Source organism: Paramormyrops kingsleyae, unplaced genomic scaffold (assembly GCF_048594095.1).
Source record: "Paramormyrops kingsleyae isolate MSU_618 unplaced genomic scaffold, PKINGS_0.4 ups28, whole genome shotgun sequence".
Lineage (NCBI taxonomy): Eukaryota > Metazoa > Chordata > Actinopteri > Osteoglossiformes > Mormyridae > Paramormyrops > Paramormyrops kingsleyae.
This window is the reverse complement of record NW_027325966.1, coordinates 176,863-203,682: the sequence shown is the minus strand read 5'-3', so window position 1 is coordinate 203,682 and position 26,820 is coordinate 176,863.

Here is a 26,820-nt window from a genome sequence, read left to right as displayed (position 1 = left end):
AATCGTAATTTTATGACTTCTACTAATAGTGAATGGCTCGCAGTGTTAATCACTAGCAAATGCACCACACAAGCATTCTATGTTCTTTTAGCGCCCCTTGTGGTGAAAACTCCTGCTGATTAAAAGATGGTAACATTAGCTTTGGCTTGGTTCAGCAAGCAGGTAGGAGAACCCGTGTCTGTAAATAGCCTACAGTATGTGAGATGGACTTCCATTCCGTCTCAAGTGTCCCCATGCTTCTTGGAGTTCAGACACAGAGTAGGACACCTGAGTGAAGTGTTGTGGTTGTGATGGGCTCTGCTCTGGCAGGAGGTCATCTGAGCACGGGAAGGAAGAGCACAAAAGGACAGGGCTCTACAGTAGGCAGGTGGCCCAGTGCATACTGGGTGTATATAGCTGGGTCACCTTCCTTCAGTGTGGCCTGTGAATAAAATCCCTGAAAACTGAGCTTTACCTTCATTCAATGAGAAGCACCTCTTAAAATATATTTGTCTATAGTCCAAATGAAATGTTGAGAGGGGGGCTCCTTTAATGTAAAGTGTTATTACTGCTTGAGGAGCAGCACTGATGGCTTTAATCTTGGACGACCAATATACTCTTGCTTTTTATGCCATAAGCTTCTACTTGTTGCCATTCTCTACATGTCCTTCTGCTAGTGAGGTACACACACGGTCTAAAGGGCAGGTGCTCAAACAGGGCTGTGTGGTTCTCAGTGGATTTTGCATGAACTTCAGTTATTGAAAAGGGACAGATTATTTAAACATACTGCCAAAGGAAGGCACCATTTTATGAAATTTGAAATAAAAAACACACACACACATTTGTATTCATATCTTTGTGTGGACTTTCATGTCATTTCTACAGGAAAAGTTTTTTGATTGCAGTCATGGATTTTTATAAAACTTAGTTTCCCCTTGTGGGGACTGATAAAGTGGTCCGCACATTGTCAAAATAACAGGTTTTACATTACTATACAAACACAAACCGATGAATGCTTTAACAGCTATTTTCTGCAAGAGTTTCAGACTCATCTGTTTATTTTTATATACCCACTTAGTGTACAGTGAGGGATTGGGTGCAAGGTAAGAATAACTTGGGAAGCCACACCTGTTACCAAATCCTTCAATGTGGGCTAGTGCAGATATTTGGCAGCTACAACAAAAGCTGCATGTGAACAGAACAAGGCAGTGGTGTGAACAGATCTTTGACTCATGATGCAGTGCTCTGCTCACTCTTGGAACACACTCTTGCACACTTTGTAGTAAGCAGTACCCTAAAACACTCTTTGGGGTCATTTCGTACCTTAGAGGGGTTTAAAACTCCATTTAACCGTACTAAATAGCAACATATCATGGTGAAATCAGCAAAACTAAAAGTTATTCAGATTAATAATAATTGCATAATTGTCTGTTTAATCTGATATTATAATTATTGCGATACAGTCACATGACCTTTCACCACGTGCAGATTCATTTCATTCCATCACTCTGTCTGGGTACTTAACATTTTTGTTATGTTTTTTTAAACTTTGTTGATAAAATTTGATGAAATTTGGATGGCATCTGGCTTGTGTTAATATTTTGTTTATTTTTACTCTAAAATATAATAAACATTGTGGTATGAACTGTAGAGGGGAAAGTGTGGGCAAAGTATCTTGGTGTATTCTCGGGTAAGTAAAAGCATACAGTAAATCGCTGGCTTATTATTCATCATATATTATTGTATACATTTTTGCTATCTTAATATTGTCCTGTTACGTTAAGCCATTTATTCTGTGTTGTAATGTTAACATTACAGTGCTGTGCCTGTTTTCATTATTACGACTAATTTGGTTTGATTGCACATAAGTGAATGTTTTGTAGGTAAATTACACATCGATTTATTTGCTGTTGCATTATATTTATTCACTAGGTCAACCACTCCCAGCAAACTTGCGTTACTCCCACAAGAACCATGTTTCTTATCAAGAAAGTTGGAGAAGTTCACACTATACTATGTTTTACATATTTGTTTGCGCCTGGATGGTAGAGGCTGTTCATGCTGAATCCAATTAAACATTGAAATATAGTTTAGGATTATTTAGAGCGTGTTAAGGCTGTGAGCAAGGAAGCATAGAACACAGAGGTGCAAGTTTTATTATGTATATATTTAAATACAAGTAAAAAACAAAAATCATTTAAGGGCTCAGGAGAGAGGCCGTCGCTTTGAGGAGGTGGGTCAGAAACCACAGGCACCATGTTTATATGGCTTCCAGGGTGAAGAGCTCTGAAAAGCAGAAATAAAAATGTCCTTGTTAGTGTGACACATAAAGAAATACGACATCCTTCAATATGCTGATCCCCTTCCTCATCATTTTTTCCTCCTCTAGTCACTATCAATGGGAATTCCATTGATCCCTTCCTCTTTTTTGAGTGGACCTCCTCACTCTCCATCTCTGTCTGTTCTCCTATTTTACACCTCTTCTTCTCCTCTCTCCTTTGCCTAGGCTCCATGCTCCTCATCCTTCCATTCATGTTCTCGTTTTCTTTCACACTTCCTTCCTCTGCCTTGTCTTTCTTCTCTTTCTCTCTCATGGCAACAATCTCTTCTGTACACTTACTCAAAAACCCCTTGATTTCCATTTCCAGCTCAGAAGCTGAATTTTCTAAATCTTCTAATTCATGCAATATAAAATCCACCATCTCCCTCAGTTTCTCCTCTCGTCTTTCCTCCAAGAAATCAATGCACGTTTTCACATCCATTATGAATCTGAGGGTACAAGACAAGCAGCCGTTTATGACCTGTCTTAAACCGAAGACTCTCCCAATTAGGCTCCCTCACAAATGAGTGTGCAAACTGCAAACATGCAGAGTGGAGGTATGAAGCCATCCAGTGAGCCAATACACCTTTCATATGCCATTCATATTTTGCATATTAATTACGCACAATATATACAGTTAGTGAAGCGTAGTATATTTAAGTAATATTCAAAAAATTATTGACCATATTAATCTGCTTCTCTAAAAGAATTACTTCTCAAGCTGGACTGTACTCACCGTTTCGGATCAAACTGAAGTATTCTTCACACTTGATAGTGAAAAGAATATTATAAAATACTATTTCACTAATTTTGAAAAACTTCAAAAACGCAGAAATATTTGAAAGTCTACTGAAGCCAAGTCCTATTCACAATCAGCGGTGGCCATAGGCCTGGCTTTTGATTTCCCGCAGCTTTGACACTGGGTTCTTGTTTAAAATCTCACTGATCTGATTTTCCGTAATGCTTTTTAAGAAAAGGGGGACTATAACGGTCTCATTTTAAAATGTCACAGCTCCAGAGTCGTGCCGATGATTCCTGTGATATATGGACCCCTGCAGACAGTTTTAGCTGCCCACAGCTTCCCACATTGTTCACCATTTGGAAGTTTTTGCTTCCTCAATTTTTCTGAATATTTTAAACCAGTAACTCTGTGAAAAAGTTGGGCTTAGACTCTCCTGAGAGTAGGTTGGCTTTCCAAGGCTATGCAGTCCCACACACACACACACACACACACAGTCATGTAATCATATGTTTTTGGGCACTGCTCATTCATTTTTATGGGAAAAATGCTAAATAAGTAACCAAGCAAAATACTACAGTTGTTGAATTTTTTTTTTCTCATTGGAGTCATAGATTTTTATTAAATTGAGTTTTTCCTGATGGGGACCAGGAAATTGGTCCCCATAAGGGAAAAAAACAGGTAATCATCATGTTGTGGGGACATTGTGTCCCGATAAGGTAAGGTATACCTGCTCACACACACAAACACGCAGACACACACACACACATATTGGTGTACCTATCTAAATGGGGACCTTCCATTCATTTCTATGGGTGAAAAAAGACTCTAATCCTATTGACGGGACACATAACCCCCACCCAGCTCTAACCTTAACCAAAAGTAAGTTTCGAGTTTTACCAAACTTTGGGGACATTTTGATCAACAAATGTGATCTGTGCAAAGCCAAACAGACACCGACACACACACACTGATCAACATTAAAAGCACTGGCAAGTGAATATGCAAAATATGTAAAAAATAAAGTAAATAAATAAATAAATAAATTGATTATCTCATAACAATGGCAGTACAATATGTATGTGTGTGTGTGTGTGTGTGTGTGTGTAAATCCCTCATCCTACTGCCTTGAATGAGAGGATTTTTGTCACTCTATCTGGTGTTTTTTTTTTTTATCATTCCAATTTTTTATGAGTATGTCAATTTATTCCTCATAATGTCGCATCATTGTTTGCTATTTCTGGTTTGATTAGTGCTTTTAAAAACACAAATTTCCACTTATGCTACTGTAATAAATGGAACTATTTGTTCAATTAATGTTTTCTAGGGTCCTAATTTAAAGTATCACACAGAATCAAGGACTAAATTTGAAGACACAGATGCAGCAGCCACAGATTTCCACATGTGCTCCGTCAACAACTTGAGATACTGCTGTTCCTACGGTAAGATGATGTTCTGTCTGCGAGGGAGCTTGGAGCAGCAAAAACAAGGACCGGCATCATTACCGCAAAGATCATTACCGGGCGCACACACGCCCACACACACAAGCCAATTTAGAGACACTAATTTACCTAAGTACACCTCTTTCAATCTTGGGAGTAAAACAGAGGATCCAGAGAAAATTCATATAACACTAGGAGAACATGCAAACCTCACACACAGAGCAAAAGTGATCTTTGACTCCCAGCCCCCAAAGGTGTGATGTAACTTATGTGTCCTGAGCCTCTGTGCCGTCCAGACCCGAAAAATCACCCAACCATCAGTTTGTTTGTACTGGGCAGAGTCACCTGGGGCTCGTGCCAAGCAGCACAGGGCACAAGGCTGGGGTACATCCTGGGCAGGATGCTAGTCCATCACAGGTCATATACACACACACTCATACACTATGGGAAATTGTAGATGCACCAATTAGCCTAAACAATGTCTGCAGGAAAACATTCATGCATACACCGAGCAGCAGGGGCATTGCTAGAGATTGTGGGCCCCATGAAGGCATATCATATTGGGCCCCCCAGTCCAGACCAATCCAGCTATTCTCCCAATTTTTTAGGCCGCCTGTCATTCAGGGGCCCTTGGAATCATTGTAACTTTCCCCTGCCATTACGGCACCCCTGCCAAGGAGTGATGAGATTCAAAGCCCCAAACCCATCGGTGACAGACAACAGGGCCACCAGCTAAGCCTCCATGACACCCTACTTTCAAGTCAATACATACTTAAAAGTGTTGAAGTTTAAATGACCATGTGATAATTTCAATTATATTATATTGGGGTCAAAATGACCCCATATTAGTTTCATCATATTAACACAATTCATGTTTAATTGAAGTTACTGAAAACTACCAGCATTAAAGGATGTCAAACAAGCTTTTAAGTAATAATGTGGATAGTATTGGTAGGATAAGGGAAAACACACACACGCACACAGGTATTATTTTTCTAAACACACAGGTATTTTTTTTTTAAATAATAATTTTATATTATTTTTTTAATCAATCAGCATACCCTATACTGGTATAAACAATGAAATGACAAATGCCTTATATGGAGGGCCCTCTGTGATGTCAACAGAACAGAATTCCGGAACTGGTCAGTGATGTCATCGAAGGAAGATTTTTCTATATAAGAAGCAATTGCACCTTCACATTTCATTCTTAGAGACTCTCTCAAAGGAAGCACTGGTGAAAGAGAATCTAAGCTATATCGTTTGCATAATTTCATTATGGGTTTAAGTTGCACAAAGGTGCAGGGCCCTAAACAAAAAAATGTTCAGGGCCCAAAAAAGAAAGGCACTCTTCTCAGGTTCTGGAAGAAGCTGAGGAGGACTACGCCAAGAGATACAGACACTGCTACCATGGCTGAAGGCGGCATTGAGATGGCTAGTGATTGCCCTGCTGCCAAACAAGATGGTAACGTACAGCAGGAGAGCAGCCCACTTGACAAGGCTGGCTCAGACATGGCAATGGATGACAGAAAGCAGGAGAGCAGCCCTCTGGACGAGGCAGGCTCAGACATGGCAATGGATGACAGACAGCAGGAGAGCAGCCCTCTGGACGAGGCTGGCTCAGACCTGGAACTAGACGACGGACAGCAGGAGAGCAGCCCTCTGGACGAGGCTGGCTCAGACCTGGAACTAGACGACGGACAGCAGGAGAGCAGCCCTCTGGACGAGGCTGGCTCAGACCTGGAACTAGACGACGGACAGCAGGAGAGCAGCCCTCTGGACGAGGCTGGCTCAGACCTGGATCTAGACGACGGACAGCAGGAGAGCAGCCCTCTGGACGAGGCTGGCTCAGACCTGGAACTAGACGACGGACAGCAGGAGAGCAGCCCTCTGGACGAGGCTGGCTCAGACCTGGAACTAGATGATGGACAGCAGGAGAGCAGCCCTCTGGACGAGGCAGGCTCAGACATGGCAATGGATGACGGACAGCAGGAGAGCAGCCCTCTAGATGAGGCTGGCTCATGCTGGAAAAAGGTGACAGACAGCAGGAGAGCAGCCCTCTGGATGAGGCTGCCTCAGACATGGCAATGGATGACGGACAGCAGGAGAGCAGCCCTCAGGACGAGGCTGGCTCTGACATGGCAATGGATGACTGACAGCAGGAGAGTAGCCCTCTGGATGAGGCTGGCTCATGCTGGACAAACTGTTTTCCAGCAAGCTCACAGAATATATATTTTTTCATAATCATTTTTATATTTGTTTTGAAGAATAAAATATAGTTATTAAGGAACTGTGTGTGGTTTATCTGTTAAACTGACCACTGAACTTTAACATAAACAGAGGAAACATCACATAATGCTATAATCACAAATAACACAAATGCTTCGTCATGAAGCCCTGGGTTTCATCACAAGCGACGCTCTCTGTGAGCGAGTGGAGTCTTTGGCTATGTAGCCGTTCGTGATGGTGTCTGTATCTCATGGCCTGCTGTTCCCTTGCACGCTGCTCTTCCAGTGTAGGTATTGAGGCACTGAGGTTGTCTGTCAGGTGGATGAGGTGAGTAGAGTTGCACCACCTCTTCCAGTAGCTGCTCCAGGACCCTCCCAGGTAGAGCTCAGCCTGACAAATGGTCAGTGTTAGGGTGTACTCACATTTGGCCCGGTTGCCTTATATCATGCCTGAGCATGATTGTTCCCCCCTCCACACTCCCCAACTCGCCTGTGCCCACATTGCGCTTAACGTTCCAGGTCTGAGCATGCTTTCATCATCACTGTGCAATGTTTTGTTTTGAAAAAAATGAAGGAAGAAAAGTGCTATTGCACAGCACAATGGAGCTCATGATTACTGTCCTAATTTTATGGCTGATTTGGAGTCATTTTGGGCACGCAGACACATGGCCATCATATAGAGCCATGCTAGTATGCCACACAGGCATTTTTATTTATTCGTGCTACACATATAAGAAGATAGACCCATATTTTACCAAATATTTTTTTTTTTTTGAGTTTTTGTGAGTTGCATCAAGTTTTTCCTGGATACTCTTGTCAGCCCAAATTTCCAGCAAACACTGTCCCTCTGCTGTATAGCAAAGTCACTCATTGTCACCATGTCTGTTAAATATTTGTTGCTGCCCAATCTGTACTCATCCCTTTTTTCCACAATGCAGTTTTGAGGGGAATAAAAGAAAATTTGGAAGAGATTATGGCTGAGGTGGGAGGGGTCGGCATGATCTCGCCAGGTCGCCTTTTTGTTCTTGGGGCAGATAGTGAATCACTGAGGTTGAGGCTGCAGCCAATGAGCTTCTCTGCTGCTTGGACGATGCCCTGCAGCCTCCGGATGTCTTATATAAAATATTTAATATAAATTGTTGTGTCTAACATTAGGAGAACAGCGATACTGAATGGGCAGTCTTAAGTTCACCACTATATTTTAACACCACGTTCCAGATCTACAATAACATAACCTGAATGTATTATTTTACAAACGACCATTTCAACAGGGTGGCGCGGTGGTTAGTGCTGCTGCCTCACAGCGAGAAGGTCCTGGGTCTGGTCCTGGGTCCTATCTGTGTAGAGTTTGCACGCTGTTCGTGTGAGTTTTCACTGGGGGCTCCAGTTTCCTCCCACGGTCCAAAAGTGTGCAGGATAGGTTGATTGATTAGTCTAAACTGGCCCTGTAGTTGTGTGTGCGTGTGCCCTGAGGTGTGTTGGCAACTGCCCAGGGTTGGTCCCTGTCTGTGCCCATTGTTCCTGGGATAGACTCCCTGTGACCTTGGTTGGGATAAAGTAGTTTCAGAAGATGGATGGATGGACAACCATTCTGTTGAATGTATTTCATTATTCTAATTTCAGTTCCAATAATGACTTTACCTTAAGAAGAACAGTGTTCTTTACTTTTTAATCATTTTCCCACTTTTTGCTGCTGTTCTCAAGACGATGACAATAATGATAAACTGAGGTAAGCCTTCAGCAGCATTTACAATAGTATGGTGTCCAGCTAGCAGCATTTACCTGGTCACACTGTAATGGTGTCACGTCGAGGGCAAGGACAGAGGCTAAGACAGGCATGGAGGAAAAGCAAAAGGGGCTTTATTAAAGAAAACTACACTACAGGAAGGGCAAAGGAAACAGACCACAAGGGGTCCAAACAGGGTAGGGAGGATCAGGCAAGAACACTAGACACAGGACACACTGGGGAGCACATGCAGGCAGCAACATCAATGACTGGACTGAGGATCGCAGGACTGAAGGACACTTTTTACAGGACATGTGAGGGAGCAGATGGGACAGCGGGGAAGACAGCAGGCTATACGTACACTAAGATGGGAGACACAGTGGAAGAGGGCAGGACAAGACACCAGATGGGCACTGCTGCGGGACAAGGGCGCAGAGACCGAACACCATTAGGGGACGAGACAGACCAGGATAGGCAGGGGCAACACCAGCACAGGGCACTCTGGGGGCAAGATGGGACACCACTAGGAGAACTGGGGACAGACTAGGGACAACCAGGATGATAGAACGTACATCACACAGCAGGACAGGTCCACAGACGAGTGATAACACGGGACAAGAAACATTTCGTGTGGATTACAGGAGCCGGGGAAGACGAGAACGGCCGTTAACGGGGCCAGATAGAGGACACAAGCGGGGCAAAGGGCCATATGGACTGCTGACCCGACAGGACAAGACCACGCAGGAGTAAAGAAATGGATCACGATCGGGTAAGAGAGAACTAGGACCAAGACGAAAACACAACAGAACACCATAGAGACACACTGGGTACACAGCAGGGCAAACATGATGCTCAGACAGGGGCACCGCACTAACAGGAACCAAACACGGGCAAGAAACCAGAAAAGATAGGGAACGCAGGGCACAACTGACACACAGACTAACACAGGGTGGACAGCTGAAGAACAGACAGACAAGGGAGAACCATGGGCCCAGGAGGAGTCAAGGTGGGACAGGGCACTGGGGCAGGAACTGAGGCAGGGTAAGCGAACAAACATGGGGGCGCTACAGGGTGAGCTGGAAATGGGCTTTGGGAGAACAAAGGTGGGACAGGACCTTGGGGCAAAAACTTATCTGAGGCAGGAGGGGACAGGACTGAGCTAGGGGGTCTGCTGGTCCCCAGAAAGCAGGGCGTTGACCCTGGGACACGAGCCCCTGCTGGGTCTCGGGAGGCCAGTAGGGCCAGATCGAGCCAAGGGGAAGGCAGGGTTGGGGCCGAGAGGCACTGTGGGCATCGCCAGGATGGTAAGGCAGTGGGGCGCTGTCGGGACCATAGGGCGGGGAGGGACACCGTCGGTACCACAAGCCTGGGACCTGAGGGTGAAGGGGAACCTGCAGGGCAAGGACATGGACGGGGGCAGGAACAGGAACCAGAGAAACCGGAGCGGTGGCCACGGATGGTGGCTTTTCCCAAGGACAGTGGGCTGGAAACGTCTTGGACCTGGAGTGAAGATAGAAACAGAGGAAGGGAAAAAGCAGAGGGTGTGGGGGGAACAAGACTGCAAGACAAGTTAAAGTTTATGGGAACACAGGTGACCTGTACAACATGCCATCCATGAGGGATAGGGTGCTTAATAAATAAACAATAAATAAAACACAAATACATAACAGGGCTAATCATTTTTATGTGTGTGCAGTTTAAACAAAATGAAATCAAATTAAATTACCTGGAGATTTTGGAAATTCTGGAATTCTGAAAATTAATACTTTAAAGAGCAGTTTACAAATCTACTTAGAAATATACATTTTTTTCTTAATAAACGTTAAACATTATTATGAAACATTCCACATATCTCAAAATTTATCATACTTGATTTATTATCTTAGATACTGTTTCAATTATTTAATGTTTCCTAAACAGCAGCAGCAGAACCACAACTTCATCTTTTTCGTATTTTGGCTCTTCTCTATGTAATGAGCTCTACACGCTCAACTTTTATATTAATTCCCCACCACTTCTACCTCTTCTATCTCTACCTGACCCACATCTATCTCTACACCGCCAGTTTCCTCCTGACCTCCTTCTCTATTTATAATCTCAACTAGTACATCATTTACTATAATTTCCAATATGGTTACATCACTCACCATGTCCGCACCCTCAATAATTACCTCCCCTACTTCTACCCCCACAATCTCAACATTTACATCCCCAGAATTTACTTCTGCAAGCCCAAACTCACACACTTGGACTTGCACAGCCTCCACCTTCACATTTCCTTTCGTATCCTCTGCCTTCAGGGAAATTATCCCCCCCTCCACCTTAACCACCTTCACATTCACCCCCACCTCACCTTGCTTCCCCTTGCTTCCATTTTGCATTTTATTAATGCCTACATTCAGGTCTGCGGCCTCCACCTGTACACTGGAGGTCACCCCCACATGTTTTTCCCTCTCTGCCAGCTCCACCTTTTCCCCACTAATCGCACCCTTTACCTCATCTATCCCCTGAGTGCTCCTATTCTTCCTGACCTTCTTCTTTTTCTGAAGGTAGTACGTCTTATAAATTTCCCACTCTTCAGATGTCAGGCCGTAATTGCTCTGAAGAGTCTCAGAGCCTTTCATGCTCATACCCTCCCCTCCCTTACACCAGTCAGTCACACCTCCCAGTCCCCCCATAACCTCCCCAGTCTGGACAGTGGGGGGTGTCGCTGGTGAGTACTCCTCCAAACCTTCCTTATCTCCCCAGTCGATCACCTCGTCCCACAGGTCCCAGGCTCCCCAGTACTGGTCGTTGGTCCAGGAAACAGCTCTCGCAATTCTCATTCTGGTGAATAAATAAGAACTAATAATTAACTAGCCATATGTGATACTCGCAAAGCCAAACTAGGCACGGTATTTTTTCAACTTCTTTCCTAAATGCTATTCATCAAGAATGCCTATGGAAAGAGATGGAGCCTTCATTAGCTGCTCGTGGCGTCGAGGCTACTCCGGCAGTAACGACCGAATTGCTAAAACTGCTTCACAATACAGTAAAGCTTGCGAAATTATGACGCTGCTTCGATACGCTATAACATCACCATGATACCGAACCTAGCAAAAAGTTAATCTTACTTCAAGAACATGGGACATTTAAAAAGTAAACGTATAGGCGATCTTTTCAGAATAACATCTTCAGATGAAATGCATTATCACAGGCCGGATGAGTATAACCAATCATATCAACCATAAGACTTATTGTTTTTAAGTTTAACACAAATATATTCTCTTACCATTTAAATGTAAACAACCATATTTAGAATAATGGCCACAGCATCTACAGTTTAAACAACTAATTATATATATATATTTCAACGATATTGTGCCGCAAAATTTGCATGTACTATATCAGGACATAAAAATAAATATAGAATTAAATATGCTAACAAAACATAATCTGAAGAAATAGCAAGAAACATAAGAAGAGATGCTGCTCACCTCTGCGCCATCTCTCTGTCAGAAAGTTTGTCTTTAAACTGCAATTATTTTGTTTCTATGGAAACCACCGAGAGTTTTAATTGGTCGAATAGTATGAAGATATGTATTGACATTATGTTCAACGAATGAAAACAAAGAATTTTTTGTCAGGGCGGGACGAATTTGAAGCTAGTCCAATCAGGAGTAGTATCTTCAGTTTGTGCTTACTGTAGCTGGGCGTGATTGGATATCTAGCCGCCTTTCAGTCCCCAAATCATATATCTACTTGTCAATAGGAAACCACGCAGCTCTGTCTATAATGTCTGTCTGTAATTTTTTTTATGACATTATGTTTTTGCTAGGCAGCATTACGGTAATGCGTAATACCACTGTATTGGGGGTGTACCGCCGCTGTATTTCCATAGCTGGTTGACGCAATTAGCATTTTTGCGACTTTGGTAGGGCGACGTCAACTCTCAGCGAATTTCATAGGCAACATCAACAATTCAGGAACTAGTAGGTCTTCAGATAGTTGTTCACGCTTTTGAGAAGGAAGACTATAGTTCTTGTTATTCAAATTCTGTATCCTGGTATTTTAAATTTCGAAGATATGTCATATACAAGTTTTTCGAGAGACTAAATTTTGGTTTGATTTCTTTTTTATTCTATGTTAAATAAAGTTCACATAAAACCATTTTAGAATTAGTGCAGTGTTTCGTTTATAGTTAGTGCAGTGTCCTTAAAAACTGCATGTTCAAACCTAAGGCCATGCCATAATAGCTGCTTTGCAGATATTTCATTCAAGAATCTATAGATTATATAGGTAAGCCAGTCTCTGTGTGTGTGTGTGTGTGTGTGTGTGTGTCTATGTGTGTTTGGGTGGGTGGTCATGTATATATTATGTTGTGGGGACCAAATGTCCCCACAGTGTTATAAAAACACGTTAATTTGACTTTGTAGGGACATGTTTTTGGTCCCCAAAAGAAAAAACTGACTCAGTTTTATAAAATTCTGTGAATGCAATCAAAGGAATAATAATTCCAAGAGTCTTGTATTTTGTTTGGTTACTTACTGTTACTTCTTGCTTACTACTGTAGGGATTAAGGATTAAGATTGCCATAGTTAGGATTGGGGTTATGCCCATAAAAATGAATGGAGAATCCCCACAAAGACTCAGATACCTAATCTGTGTGTGTGTGTGTGCACGCACATGTGTGTGTGTGTGTCTGTTTGTGTGTGTGGATTAGGTTTATATTACATGGTGGGGACCAAATGTCCCCCGCAATGTGATAAAAACCTGTTATTTTGATGCTTTGGGGGTATTTTTCAGGTCCCCACAAAGATCTGTCAATACAATAAAAAACTAAAGATGCCAGAAGTCTTGTATTTGGTTTGGTTACTTATGGTTAAGGTTAGGGCTGGGTAGAGGTTAAGGTTGTCATGTTGGGATTACAGTTTTCCCCATAGAAATGAATGGTGAGTCCCCACGAAGATATAATTACAGACCTGTTTGTGTGTGTGTGTGTGTGGTATCAGATCAGTCCCTGAGAGTTCAGTAGTCTGACTCCATGTTTCTGAGTCTGGGTGTGAAGGCCTGAATGCTTTTCCAGACGCTAGGAGGGTGAAAAGATAATGTGAGGGGTGGGTGGGGTCATCCACAATGTTGGTGGCTTTGCGGATGGAGCGTGTGATGTGAATGTCCATGACGGAGGGAAGAGAGACTCTAATGATCTTCTCAGCTATCCTCACTATCCTCTGGTCTTGTGATCTGAGGCTTAGAAAAACATGTTGTGCTGCTCAACCTTGGCACAATGATATGGGTGAATCATGGACGCAATAGAATTTGGGGATGATTCGTCCATACAGGGTCAGAATCATTCCATACCTCAATCACCTCGTACGTATGTTTGCTAGGTGGAGTTGGAGTTGCTCCTAACTGTGCGCAGTGGAGTTGAACAATCACAACTTCCCAGAATATTACAGTAACTGGAGGACAGTGAACAAGTCTTATTAATTCTATGCTGTGTGAGAGATGTAATCGTCCGCGAGTTCGCCTTAATACACAGGGCATTCAAGCCATTGCTGAATACAAACCCTCAAATGCAGCTCCCTCCACCAGCAACGCCAATATAGAAACTGCCACAAAATCCATGCCCTCTGATAACCAGCCCCTTATATTTCCACCACCGTCGTGGGGACCGTACTACAAAGAGTCAACGCAAGGTAAGCTGCAAAGTGCAAACAAATGTACAACTTACCCTACATAGTGCACTACGTTTACTTTGTTTGTACTATGAGTACAGTCTTTGCACCTTGTCTGTTTGGCACTATATGTCGGTCATTCCTGTTATTCCGTGACTTTTCTGTCCTCATGGTTTACTTATATTTTCTGTAACATGAGTCACATATTTAAAGCAAATATATATTTAGGTCTTCGTTATCACGTAAACAGAGACAATACGTATTAAAACTTTTGTTGATATATGTATTAAGGCTGCCATGATTAGTGGGCGTAGTCGATGACTATCTTCAATATCACTACGCAATTATTGGAGTAGTTAGTCTCTAAAGCCCTGCAGTGACATGTAGTTTGTTGTTGTCAAAATGGGAGGGGCCGATACAAAGCACGGGTCTTAGGGAATTCTGATTAAGTATACACGCTTATTAATCCTGTTAATATAATTAGCATACACCCACTATTAGTGTAAATAAATGCACAAACCGCAAGGCTTTATCAGCAAGGTTATGCTGTGTTTGTATGAAATGTCTTTTTATATATCATTATTGTTTCAGTTTAAGCTGTAGCCATTTGTGCACGAATCTCCTTGCGTCAGAGGAAGCTGGAAGTGGGGTGTGACCTTTATGAAGCAGAATGAGACAGATGAGTTGTAAAATAAATAGTTACACTAACTGCAGTGAGACCTCTCTCATGCGGCCCTGCTCAATCTGTCTAGTCATACCATAGGAGTCAGTTAAACAGGGAGGTTTGTCTGCAGTGTTGGAACCTGTACAGCCAGTGCTTTGTACCGCTGATGGCCTCTTCTTCACACGTGCTTTGCTGCCACCTGCTGGTCAAAGTTTAATATTGGTTTATTAATTAGTGAAAGTAAAAGTCTTATTGCGTTGCTTATTAATTCTTAAATATATATTTAATGTATTTTCGTAATTATTTTTATTTAATAAATATTCTGATTGAATTAATATTTTTTAAATATTTCAAAATGAAATGTAAATGGTTTGTGGTTTTCAGATCACAGCTTCCTCTCAGAGCCCACCAATCAGTGACCATCTTGCAGTGTGATGTAAGACACGAAATCAGGACCGCCCACTTTTTACTCATTTTAATCTTAAAATATGGACAGTGTGAACTGGGACTTTGCCATTTTGCTCATATCACTTCCTCTGCCAGCACTTGCAGGATGGACTTCCCCTTTGAATCTGGTTCCTCCCAAGGTTTCTTCCTTCTAGGGAGATTTTCCTTGCCACTGGCTTGCTCTCTGTGGGCTTTGGGCAGGGATAAGGTAAAGTGCTTTGAGACAATGTAATGTTGTGAAAATGCGCGACACGAATAATATTGAATTGAAACGAATCACACCAGCTTGTCTCAGCTGACAGCAGCTCTTACTTATCTGATAAGGGGGGGGGGGGGGGGGGAGGTATCACATACCTTCTGGTCAACATCAAAAGAAATTTATATATAAAATAATATATTGCATATTGCTGTAACACTCAGTAAATGGGACCTATTATGCTTTTCCCTTTCTATTAGTGTGTTATATGGCTTCAGCTGCATGTAAACGGTCTGCAAAGTCTTTAGATGCAAAGTACATAGCAAAGGGAGTAACTCTCAGCACAGAAACCACTCATCTCTCATCTGCCTAAAACACCTCATTGTAATTCCAGCCCTTACTTCCATGACATGATGAGGTCACCTCATAACACAATCCTTATTGTCTGCCTACCTGCAAGGATCTGTCTGCAGACTGAAAGACAGGGGAATGAAGGGTAAACCGACCAATCAAACCACACTGGACTCATTGGGGGAGGGATTAGACAGAGGGTGAATAGAGATGTGCATTATGAGAAAACAATATGTGCTTTTTGAACACTGAAGCATGCATACTCTATTCTAGTAGATCATAAATATAAAATTATAAACTGAAAGTGAGCATAATAATGCCTTTTAAGCAACAGTAGGCTGCTGTCCATGGTGCTGAAAACCTGAATTGTCAAATTTTACATTCAATTTTTTCACCTGCAACCCTCTTATTTTGTTGGTAAATGGAATGCATTTATATAGCGCTTTTCTACTCTTACGAGTACTCAAAGCACTTTACAATTTATGCCTCACATTCACCCATCCATACACACATTCATACACCGGTGGCAGAGGCTGCCATGCAAGGTGCCAACCTGCACACCGGGAGCAATTTGGGGTTCAGTGTCTTGCTCAAGGACACTTTGATGGGGTCAGGAAGAACCAAGGCTCGAACCTGCAACCTTTCAGTTGCCGAACGATAGCACTACCTCCTGCGCCACCATCTTCCCCACAAGACTAGGGTGATGTGATCAAATTTTTTAGTGTTTGTGAGAACTCTGGCTGCCGCATTTTGTACCAGCTGAAGTTTATTTAAGAATACTCTTTGGCAGTGATGCTCTGTGAAGTCATACAGAGGTGGGTATAGAAAGGATTACAGTGAGTAATAGATGATTTAAAATTTGACAACAAAAAGGCTTTGGACAATCAGTTCAACTTTGAAAAGTTTCTCTCTGTCTCTCTTGCTAGTTATTTCTCTTTACCCCCCAGTCAAGGAGGAATCAAATGCAGAATCACATTGTAAAAGCTCTTTTTGTGTGAACATTAGAAAACAGATTAATACCTATTAATCAGTTTGAAACTTTACATTCAGACCTACATCAGTCAGAAGGAGCAGGCGATGACCAGCCCAACCATCAGCTCTATCTCTGATTTTACAGAATCCCTTGTCAGGGTAACTTCTGAAGTCACGACTAAACTAATTTCCATCTCTGCCTTCAGCTTCACCAGCTAGATTAAACTGATCATTGAGGAGGGAAATACAGTCAAGCCTCACAGTAATGCCATAAAACATACTAAGGTTAAATGTATTAATATTGACTTGAGTAGCTGAATTTTGTTTATCCATTAGAGGGCAGCCATATGCAAGTCATTTATTTGTAGAGCGTATTTAAAATCAACAGGAATTGACCCAAAGTGCTTTCCAGGCTAGAGAGAACTGATTAGCAAGTTCTCCATTCACAGTAAAGTATATAAATAAAATTACATGGAAACATGCATACAAGAAATAAGATAATAAAAAATAATTGAAATGTACAATAAGCAACACATTTAAAAAGTTATGTTAAAATTAAATTAATTTGGGAATAGCAGATCTGAACTGTATTGTGGGGCTAATATATTGAGTGCTACAAAAACAAATAGCAAAGTTGTAAGGAAAGCACAGCAGAGAGAGACCCTGGTATTCCAGTGAGGAATGGATACAGATAAAATAAAACCAAAATATGACACAGAAGGTGAGACTGACCTCAGGCCTCAAGCTGATGAAGGAGGGATGTCTGCCTCTGAGCTGCACACTCAGTGCCACTGAGCCACACGCTGCCCCCCTAGACACCATTAGGGTCTGGATTAGAGACAGCAATAGGCATACTCATATACATACTGTACCTAAACACATCACAGCGATACAGGCACCAATAGGCATACTCATATACATACTGTACCTATACACATCACAGCATTACAGGCACCAATAGGCATACTCATATACATACTGTACCTATACACATCACAGCGTTACAGGCACCAATAGGCATACTCATATACATACTGTACCTATACACATCACAGCGTTACAGGCACCAATAGGCATACTCATATACATACTGTACCTATACACATCACAGCGTTACAGGCACCAATAGGCATACTCATATACATACTGTACCCATACACATCACAGCATTACAGGCACCAATAGGCATACTCATACACATACTGTACCTATACACATCACAGCGTTACAGGCACCAATAGGCATACTCATATACACACTGTACCTATACACATCACAGCGTTACAGGCACCAATAGGCATACTCATATACATACTGTACCCATACACATCACAGTGTTACAGGCACCAATAGGCATACTCATATACATACTGTACCTATACACATCACAGCGATACAGGCACCAATAGGCATACTCATATACATACTGTACCTAAACACATCACAGCGTTACAGGCACCAATAGGCATACTCATATACATACTGTACCTATACACATCACAGCGTTACAGGCACCAATAGGCATAATCATACACATACTGTACCTATACACATCACAGCGTTACAGGCACCAATAGGCATAATCATACACATACTGTACCTATACACATCACAGCATTACAGGCACCAATAGGCATACTCATACACATACTGTACCTATACACATCACAGCGTTACAGGCACCAATAGGCATACTCATATACATACTGTACCTATACACATCACAGCGTTACAGGCACCAATAGGCATAATCATACACATACTGTACCTATACACTTCACAGCGTTACAGGCACCAATAGGCATACTCATACACATACTGTACCTATACACATCACAGCGTTACAGGCACCAATAGGCATACTCATATACATACTGTACCCATACACATCACAGTGTTACAGGCACCAATAGGCATACTCATATACATACTGTACCTATACACATCACAGCGATACAGGCACCAATAGGCATACTCATATACATACTGTACCTATACACATCACAGCATTACAGGCACCAATAGGCATACTCATACACATACTGTACCTATACAGATCACAGCGTTACAGACACCAATAGGCATACTCATACACATACTGTACCTTTACACATCACAGCATTACAGGCACCAATGCTCATACTCATACACATACTCATACACATCACAGTGTTAGAGACACATCAAGGATGCAACTGGCAATTTAGTCTGCAGCAGAGGTGCAGTGTTTGCTGGAAATTTCTGCTGATGAGAGTGTCTAGGAACAGCTGGATGCAAAACACAAAAATCTTAGATATTTAGTAAAACGTGGGACTGTTTTCTTATACATGCAGCACGTATAAGTAAAAATAGCTGCATTACATACTCGATAAATCTATATGAGGGCTGTTTGTCATCATGCCCAAAACAACCCCAAATAAGCCACAATATAAGGACATTAGTCATAAACTCCACTGTGCTGTACGATTGCGCGTTTCCTATTTTCACTTCAACACAAAAAGTTATACAAAGATGACGCAAGTGCGGTGGGGCCCGAAATGTTAAGTGCAATGTGACCGCAGACCAGCGGGGAGTGGGAGGAGGGATAATCCTGCTCAGGCATGGTGCGAGGCTACTGGGCCAAGTGTGAGTACACACACAGAAACACGATCCTAATGGGCCTCTTGTTTCCTACTGATCCACTGAGATTAAAAGGACCTACTGCAGTGGAACTTAACAAACTGTATAAAACATAACAAAGACTGAAACAAAGGCCTGAGGTCAGACCCTCTGTATGCAGCACACAGTGTTTCTGCAGAGTCTCACCCTCACATCCTGTATGACGACATTTCTGCTTTTCAGAATAAGTGTCTGTCTGAAAATATCTTAGCTGCTTATGTTCATGTGTGAGAAAGAAGGAAGTTACACAGCTCATTAATAACATCAACTTACATGCTTCATTTACATGTATTTCTATACCCAGTGAGCTACAATGATTCTTTGTAAAGTTCAACTATCCATTACAGTGGTACCTCAGTATACGTCCACTTTGGAATAAGTCCAACTTGATATACGTCCTGCTTGGACACGGAAAATTTTGTTTGGTATATGGCCTTTGTTTGGAATACGACTCATGTGCTAGAACTTGTATGGGTCATAATGAGTCAGGACACCACGCGCTTCCCTTGTTTACCTCTCAAGACAAAGCCACGACTGCCCACCAGCGTCAGTACGCCAGTTGCTACCATTCAGTGAACAACCCGCGCTATAACTCTCTTTTCATTTGTTTCATCTAATTGCTTTTATATTTATGTATTTTAGTATTAAGCAATGTTTAAGTTATTTTATACAACCCCATCAATATATAATATGCCAATAACAATAGGATTTTTTTTTCATGGGAACGGATTAATCATTTTCCTTATATTTCTTATGGGAAAAATTTGTTTGGTATACATCCTGTTTGGTATAAGTCCAAGGATCTGGAACAGATTAAGGACGTATACCGAGGTATCACTGTATTTGATATTGCCAAATTTGTAAAATTCCTAATATTATTACAATATTTATTCCTGCAAACTGCAGGACAAAGGCAACATGAAAAATGTTTTCCTGCAATTGATAAGAAATACGCAGAAACACACACCGTAAAGATTGTAACCTCTGACAGTATGTACTGGCTTTCACTGCTTTCTGCAGTGTCTCTCCCTCTCAGCTCTTCATTTCACACTTCATACTGTATGTGTATCTGTAGAAAACAGCTGTGAGTCACATGAATGACACAAGAAACCAAGCAAGCTGAAGACTTTAATTTTGTTTTATTGTCCCCCCTGCACTTGCATGTTCTCCCCGTGTCAGTGTGGGGTTTCCTCTGGGTTCTCCTGTTTCCCCCCACAGCCCAAAAACATGCTGAGGTTTATTGGAGTTACCATAGGTGTGCATGTGTGTGTGAATGGTGTGTTTTCCCTGCGAGTGGTTGCTGCCCAGACTGTGGGCCATCAGGATCCTGCACAGAATAAGCAGCTATAGAAGATGGATGGATGGATGGTTGGATGTTATGTCTTGCTGAAGTGCTAAACATTCAGCCTTGTGGTTTTGTCACTTCCTGTTTAAAGTGTCCACTCCCCCATCACTCTGCCTGCTGTGTGTGAGAATAGAAACGACCATGACAGTGAAGGTACAGAGGATGAGGAAGTGATTGTCAGTCTCCTCAGATCTGGGCTCAGTGACACACACATGTATGGATCCTCTGATGCTCCTGTTTCTTCTCATTGCTGGGCTCACAGGTGAGTGTCTCTCATTACAGTGGTACTGAGTAGAGATCTCTCTCCTGCTCCTCACAGACTGTCAGCTGCAGTTTGGAGATCATGATGGAGATCTGCTGCTACATCAGAAGAAATTGCTATGGCTACATTCCGGAAACATTTGCAGAGGCTGCATTGAGTATAATACTCTATGAAGTTGTAGATAGTATTTGGATTCTCACTGGTTTTTATATCACTTATATTATTATGTAATTTTTAAAAAGCTTTAACAAAAATATTTTACCAATAAACTGGCAATTACGTCATACATGTACAGTATTTTGTGTTTTGTATTTGTTAGTACAGTGGTACCTCAGTTCTCAAACTCATTAGAACTCGAATTTCTTAGAAGTCCAACCAACCAGTTCGAAAATAATTACCTAAAGCTCGATCTGAATCTCAAACCATGAACGCTGATCAAAGATAACTTGTACGCGCAGAGAAATGAGTCACGCCGCATGTCTCTCAGCAGAAACAAAGGGTAAAGCTTCAGTCTCATCCTCGCAAAACCCCTGATAGGAATATTATTCTTATTTACTCATGTTGGCACAAGGAGCTGATTACTGTATGCATTTTAATCTGGGCTCTTCTCTCATAAAACATAAACTTTGTGCTCTAAGTACAATTTTTAAAGTGTGACCCCAAATATTGCAAATGCCCCCATTTTTAGACAGTGGGGGCAAAAGTTGCCCCACCGCATATATATTGTGTGTATTGTGTGTTCCAACACTGCAGACATGTAAAATCTAGAAAAAGTGTTAAATAATTGTGATTTGGCTGCAGACCATGATACCCATGAATATCATTGTGCACCTTCATGGTGCTAATTGGAACCACAGAACTTGGTGTCTAAAAGGACTCCTGAAGAGGCACTGTGGGAATGTTAGTCAATCGAGATGCTCAGCTCTCTTTTAATCTGTTCTCATTTCATTTTAAAAACAAACGCTATACATTAGTTGGGTATCACTGTCGCCTGAAAGAGTCGTATGTTTCACCATAGCTGTTTAATCATTAGTATAATTATTTAGGTCCTAATGCAGGAAGCACACAGTGTAAAGTGAGGTAAACCTTAAACAGCATGTCAATCCATTGCAGGGCACTGGAAGCTGGAGAAATGCAATGTGAACAGAGGAAGCCTGCAAACTGCACACAGACGCAGTCATGGTCACATTCAAAGCCAACAGTCAGCAGTGCTGAGATGGCAGGGGTATGAGTCAGATATCTAATATCTGTATAAACTAAAGAGACAGAGAGATTTTGGGGAACCACGGCAAGGGCAACAGAAGACATGGGCTTCTGACTATAAGGCATGAAAATCCAACTCAATGTCCCCACTCTACTCACACACCCCTACCCTTAACAACCTGTATCCCCCACACACTCCTCCCACCTATGCAACAATCATTGTTATTAAAAGCCCAACACTGGGCGACTTGTCTCAATGTAACCAGGTTCACTGAATCTACACCTATGGCTGTCCTTTCATGTGCCATCACTACGTGACACCGCTTCAATTCTGGAGCGCTTCGTCACAAAATTAAATCAGTCACGGATCCTCTATTATCCAAAGATCTGTCAAATACTTTTTGAGTTATCACAATAATTAAATCAATTGTCTGGGGCTGTCCTTTTCTTTGATATTGCATGATTAGACATGATTAGAGAGATAGACCAACCTACCTACCTGCACACAGTTCACCATCAAGAAAGGTGTCATGTAGCACGACTGAATGCACTGAAGTGCCGTCTAGAGAGGCAAAAATGTCGCTATTGGCTGCCCTTTACATGGAAAGACATTGACCTGTGGGAGGAAACCGGAGAACTGAGAGGAAACCAGCATAGATACAGGAAGACCATGCAAACTGCCCACAGAAAGCTGGGCCAGATACCGAAACCACAAGCCTGGAGGTGTGAGGCCCCCACGCTGCCCCCAGTCTCTACCAGCTAGAGGGTAACTAGCTCTCCAAATCTGCTGCAGAGTGAAAGACAACCAGGTTTAGCCTTGACCCCTAACACTGATCTTGCCCCCTGATAAGCACTGAGACCTTCTGCAGTAATACATGAAGCTGGGTGTTTAGACCCCTCTGTCTGTACACACAGAAATGACTGATGGCATCCCGGCTGTCTGCTCACATAACCACCTGTGCTGCTGAAATGACACCAGTAAGATCAATCACAGGCCTCATAGAAAACCAAAGGGTACAAGAGGCAGGAGCAGTTTATCTGCACTGACAGTCTTTATATATATCATGCAGTATATTTAGATATTATGTATATAGTTTCAATTACCTGATTCAGGGTACATTTCTAAGAATATAATATGTATTTCCAATTTCCAAGACAAAGATGTTTTTATTAAGACTGCCATAATTCACAACTGACATCATGATCTCCAAACTGCAGCTGACAGTGTGTGAGCAGCAGGAGAGAGATCTCTACTCAGTACCACTGTAATGAGAGACACTCACCTGTGAGCCCAGCAATGAGAAGAAACAGGAGCATCAGAGGATCCATATGTGTGTGTGTGTCACTGAGCCCAGATCTGTGGAGACTGACCCTCACTTCCTCATCCTCTGTACTTTCACTATCTCTGTCGTTTCTATTCTCACACACAGCAGGCAGAGTGAAAGGGGAGTGGACACTTTAAACAGGAAGTGACAAAACCACACGGTTGAATGTTTAGCACCAAATACTTCAGCAAGTCATTCTATTATTATTACTATATGCAGCATAAAACTCATAATAAAATGCATCATAATTTTTCTTTATGCTGCTTGGACACTAAAAGATTTACTATGCACAAGGCATGTATATTTGCTTATGATGACAATAGAATTTGTAGTATTAAACAAGGGAGCCATGGTTTGAACAAAAGAGGCTTTGTGATGCACTTTGTGTGAGAGAATGGAAGGAAATAGCTGTGCAGACACACTCTGACATGGGATTAATGCCTACAGAAGGTCAGGATGACGATAATTATGGGATGTAGTATCTAAGGGGGTAACCCAGGTGATTACACAATCACCTACAAGAAATATTGAGTCATTTGAAGGGAACTTCGATTACATTTTCAGTAATGAACAAAGACCAGTTTATTAGTAATAGTAATAGACAAATTTTAACTAATTATTCTTCCACAGGGCGAAGCTGCAGTGATTTCACTGGGACTGGACACTACCTGAACTGGGTTTAGTGATATCAGGTCAGCTGCCTTCCGCCATCTCCTATTTCAATGTCCAGAGAAAGCGAGCAAAGCAGCTGTGCACTTTGGGGAGTCAATGGAAGAATTTGTGGAGAGTTTTGAGGCACCATGTCGCAGAGAAGTGATGTGTTGAGTGGCCTTCCATGGCTGAGTTCCAGGGAGCCGGACCTTCTGGGCAACAAGAGGGAGCAGTAAGGGCAGGTTGTCTGCGTCACTACAAGAAGCCCAGTAAGGTCTTCCTCTTCCTTGGGCTCCTCCAGTCACTATCGCTCCATGGATCAATTAGTGGACTGTTGACGATCCACTGAGGTACGTAGGCCAGTGGCTTGGGCCAAGGCAGGAGGCTGGGTGCTGGGACCAAAACAGATACCAAGGACTGGGGCTCTGACCCCATCACCACTGGGTCACCTGCAGGAGCAAAGGACACGAATCCCAACAGACGGGGTGTCACAGAGTCTGGGGATCATCCTGCTTAGGGAGTCATTCTGTCATGGCGTGGCAATGACAAGCTAACAAGCTTGGTGGTTACTACCGACAAGGCCTTGATTGTTGGTGATTTTAATATTCATATGGAAAATGAAAGTGATCCAGTAACAAAAGCATTTACTGCCATTCTTGACTCTGTCGGTGTACATCAGAATGTAACTGGGCCAACTCATGCCTGTAACCACACCCTAGACCTGATTCTTAGTCATGGTGTCCTGGTAGAACACATATCAATTATCCCTCAGAATCCTCTACTTTCAGATCATTACCTTTTAACATTTCAAATACAACATAACTCCCCTAAGGCCCCAGACCAGAGGTACGATACTAGACGTTCCATAGCCTCATTATCCGCTGCAACTTTTCTGGAACAGCTCCCACAGTCCTTTAACCTAACCTCTGAAGTGTCATGTGTAAATGAACTTGAACAGGTAACCGTGAACATGGTAGAATCATTTCGTACCACTCTTGATCATGTAGCACCACTCAAGAAAATAAAACATAGGGATAAGAAACCTGCCCCCTGGTACTCTAACCGTACACGTGAACTTAAACAAGCTTCACGAAAGCTAGAACGCAAATGGCGGTCAACAAAATTAGAAGTTTTTAGATTTGCCTGGAAAGAGAGCCTGTCTAAGTATAGACATGCACTAATGACTGCTAGGTCTATGTATCTCTCTAAACTAATAGAAAATAACAAAACCAATCCTAAATTCCTATTTGAAACTGTATCTAGGTTAACAAAGAATCGTTCAATGTTAAACTCACATGTCCCAGAAGCTCTTGGTAGTGATGCCTTTATTGCGTTTTTTAATAATAAAATAACCACGATTAGACATACCATCACGAGCACGCCCACGGTTGCACACAACCACCAATCCTCTGCTAGTGCTAGTGTTATTAGTACTAATGATAACATCTTTGAATGTTTCACTCCTGTAGTGCAGACAGAACTCCTTCAGTTAATTTCCTCTTGCAAACCCACTACTAGCCTTGATGACCCAATACCCACCAATCGACTTAAGGAAATTGCACCACTGATTAGCACTACATTGTTAAACTTGTTAAACTCATCTCTTAGTCTTGGATATGTTCCTAAATCTTTTAAAATGGCTGTTATTAGACCTATCCTAAAGAAACCAAATCTTGAACCTAGTGACTTAGGAAACTATAGACCCATCTCAAATCTTCCCTTCATTTCTAAAATTCTTGAGAAAGTTGTTGCTCACCAGCTGTCCTCCTTTCTTCAAGATAATAATGCTAACGAGCTATATCAGTCTGGTTTCAGACCCAATCATAGCACAGAAACGGCCTTAGTCAAAGTGATAAACGACTTGCTTATGGCTTCCGACCGTGGCTGTATATCGCTATTATTCTTACTGGATCTAACTGCAGCATTCGATACTGTAGACCATAATATTCTTTTGGACCGGTTGGAAACATTGATTGACATTAAAGGGATAGCACTACTGTGGTTTCGTTCGTATTTCACTGATCGTTACCAGTTTGTCCATGTAAAAAATGAGTCATTCATAGCCACTAAAGTAAGATATGGTGTCCCGCAGGGATCAGTGCTGGGCCCCCTACTGTTCAATCTATATATGCTACCGCTTGGTAACATAATTAGAAATTACAGTGTTAATTTTCATTGTTATGCTGATGATACACAATTGTATATATCTGTTAAACCTAGTGACGCATCCCAGCTCTCTTCTTTAGCCGACTGTCTGCTAGACATCCGTTGTTGGATGGCAAGGAATTTCCTCATGTTAAATACTGAAAAAACTGAGGTTCTTTTAATCGGTCCTAAGGAGGCCCGCAATAAGTTTGTAAACCCCAACCCTAGCGGCCTCCCTACTCAATTTAAAACAGTGGTCAGAAATCTTGGTGTCCTGGTAGACTCCGACCTCTGCTTCAGTGCTCACATAAATAGCATTACCAGTACGGCATTTTATCATCTACGGAACATAGCCAAGCTTCGGAAGTTGCTGTCCTTTCAAGATGCAGAAAAACTAATACATGCCTTTATAACTTCTAGATTGGACTACTGCAATGCCCTCCTTTCGGGTTGTCCATCTGGATCCCTACATAAACTTCAGTTAGTACAAAATGCAGCTGCCAGAGTTCT